This window comes from Triticum dicoccoides, chromosome 4B, assembly GCF_002162155.2.
Source record: "Triticum dicoccoides isolate Atlit2015 ecotype Zavitan chromosome 4B, WEW_v2.0, whole genome shotgun sequence".
In the NCBI taxonomy this organism is placed as follows: Eukaryota; Viridiplantae; Streptophyta; class Magnoliopsida; order Poales; family Poaceae; genus Triticum; species Triticum dicoccoides.
The window spans coordinates 418,001,474-418,004,300 of record NC_041387.1 but is presented as its reverse complement, the minus strand read 5'-3'; the positions used below and the strand labels follow the sequence as shown (position 1 = coordinate 418,004,300).

General features: G+C 60.9%; 1 protein-coding gene across 1 annotated transcript in view; it reads left to right on the top strand.

The window, feature by feature from the left end:
• The window catches only part of LOC119290630 (RGS1-HXK1-interacting protein 1-like), an 8,242-nt gene that overhangs the window by 3,186 nt on the left and 2,229 nt on the right, over positions 1-2,827 (top strand). The gene's annotated exons all lie outside the window — the stretch shown is intronic.

Below are 2,827 nucleotides of genomic sequence, written 5' to 3'. Positions count from 1 at the left end.
TACCCTTCCGCCCGCCATGCCGCCGAAGAAGTACGTGATGCCCCCCGCCGTGATGGATCCCACAGCCGCCGCCGTCGCCCAGCCGAAGCAAAGGAAGCCGAGGGCGCCGCTGTCCAAGCCCCCCGGCATGAGCAACGCCGAGTGGAAGGCGGATGTGGAACGCCGGGAGGCCGTCACCGCCGACAGGTGCAACAGGGCCAAGAAGGCCAGGGAGAGAGCGGCGCACGCTGTGGCTGCGGCGGCGGAGCATGCAGCCGAACAAGCCGAGGCGGCGTGCGCAGCGATGATGAATCCACCCGGTGGGCACGGCCCATACGCGGCCTAGAGCCAGCAAAGCGTCGGCTCTCCGTCCGGGTTCTCGTCGTCGCCGCACCCATGGAGCACGCCGTCGTCGGGCTATGCCGATGGCGGCGCCCATGGTGGCTTCAACCCCAACATCACCTTCCCCCATGGGCGCCCAGTCCAGCGCACGCCCTCGCCCGCGTTCGCCGGTGTGCAGTACCCGCCGTACACGTACTCGTCGCCGGACTACGCAGCCTCACCGACGCCACCTCTTCGCCGCGGCCTCTACTCGCAGGCCTCCTCCTCGTCGCATCTCGGCGACGCCGACGCGACGGAGGCCGACATGGAAGACATCATCGCAGCCGGCTCGGCCGCCGCCGCCGCTTCCCCCGGGTTCACTACCCAAGACGACTCGATTGACCTCGGCGACATGGACGACGAGCTCGACTACAGCGAGGAAGAGCCGGAGGAGGAGGAAGAAGAAGAGGAGGAGCCGGCGTCGACGAGGAAAGGCACCGAATCGCCGAACTATTGCGATGATCGCCGGTTTGTGGTTTTTTTGAGCGGGAACGATGGAGTTTGAATATGGGGCGCCTTGGGGGGCGGCACCTGGGGGCGTGGCTGGGGAGAAACGAACCCCAGGGGCCGATCTAGCGCTGATTCGCCCCCAGGCCGCTCTTTTTCGGCGCCCTGGGGGGCTGAACGGCTGGAGATGCTCGAATACAAGACCTTTTTGATCACTAAAGTTTACAGAGGGGGTACTTAGTAGCATCATCTGCTAACGGATATTTTGCTTATAAAAATAACTTTTGACAAACCCTTGCGCATAAGTTGCATGTCAAGGGGTACTGTATTTGGCGCTGATCCAGTGAAGTGGTCGATGTTCTCTTCCCACCTATGAAACGCCGATACTACTTGCAAAGCTTTTATATCCGCATTGGATACGTATCTGGTACCAATACACATTTGATATTTATCCAACCAGTATCGGGAGAATTAAAATTTAAAATAAAGGCACGCAAATTAGATGCATATTGGATACAAGTGTATGCAGCCTAGTCAAATAAGGATTATCTAATGTTGGAGTATAATGTCCGGCCCACTTCATCAGTTCAGACTTTTGGAGCAACTGGCTGGAGCATGAATTCAATATGGTATCCGAGACAAGAGGTCTTGAGTTCAAGAACCTGCCAACGCAGTATTAAAATAAAAAGATTCTGCGGCCTACACCCACGTCTAAGGACTAAATAAGCCTAGATGTGAGAGGGCGTGTTGAAATATATTGCCCGCCTCTCTCCACCAGTTCGGACTGATGGGTGAACTAGTTAGGTGCATAAACTTGCAACCAAGAGGTTCAGGGTTCAAAGCCCAGTAAACGCAGACACGCAGTAAATAATTGCAGCCTGCCCCCGCTTCCGCTGCCCACGTCATAAACTCCAAAGGAGCATAGACGTGAGGGGGAGTGTTAGAGTATAATGTCCGGCCCTCTCCCATAGTTCGGACATGCGTTCTGTGCTCTACTTTGACCTGATTCTCTTGCCTCCTCTGTCCTGACTTCCAGTCCCACCCCAGGCGACAAGCTTGTATTGAATTCCTTTCACCATCCCAACGTCTCACCCACTGTTCCTCCTGCAGACCACTGACCCTAAGAGCATCTCCAGCCGTTGTGCCTCCCCAGGGACGTTTTTTCGTCCGGCTGGGGCTGCGCCGGCGCAAATTTTGGACTTGGGGAGAAAAATTTTCCAGCCGTCTCCACCCCCAAGCATGGCGCATGGCGGACGAGGAGGACGCGTGGAGGACGCGTGGCGCGCAACGAGGAAGCGGCCGGGCCGGTGACGATGTCGAGGAGGCCCCGGCCACGCGGTGGTGCGCCTCGGCCACGGCGGCGAGCAAGCCCTTCCTCTGCGTCTTGGATATGGCGAACGGCTGCAGCGGCGCCCGCCGCGCCGCCGGCTGATCCGTCATACCACCGGTGAATCAGCGAGCAGCAAGCAACCATGGTGCCCCCTTCCCTCTCCTCCTCCCACCTCCTCATCACCGCGTCCCTCCCCAAGCCCCCGCGCCCGCGCCGCTGGATGCGGCGGCCCCGCAGCTGCAGCTGCAGGCTGCAGGCCGAGGCGCCGACGCCCGCGGCCAACCCCTTCGCCGACATCCCCGACGGCGGCCAGTGGCGCTACAGCGAGTTCCTAGCGGCCGTTAAGAAGGGCAAGGTCGAGCGCGTGCGCTTCTTCAAGGATGGAGGCATGCTGCAGCTCACGGCCGCGTGGAGGCCGGCGAGGAGCGGGGAGGGAGGCAGGCGCTCGACCCGCCAACTCCGCCCCCCTGCTCACTGCGCCGGGGAGATGCGGGGAGGGAGGCAGGCGCTCGACCCGCCAACTCCGGCCTCCTGCTCACTGCGCCGGGGAGATGCGGGGCGGGGCCGGCGACACTAGGCGAGGGAAGCGTCGGGGCTGCAACCGGCCGCGCGAGCCGTGTGTGCGGTAGGTGTGGGATGGAGAAAAGAGAGAAAAGAGAGGAGAGGAGAGTGAGGGGAGAGAGAGGGACT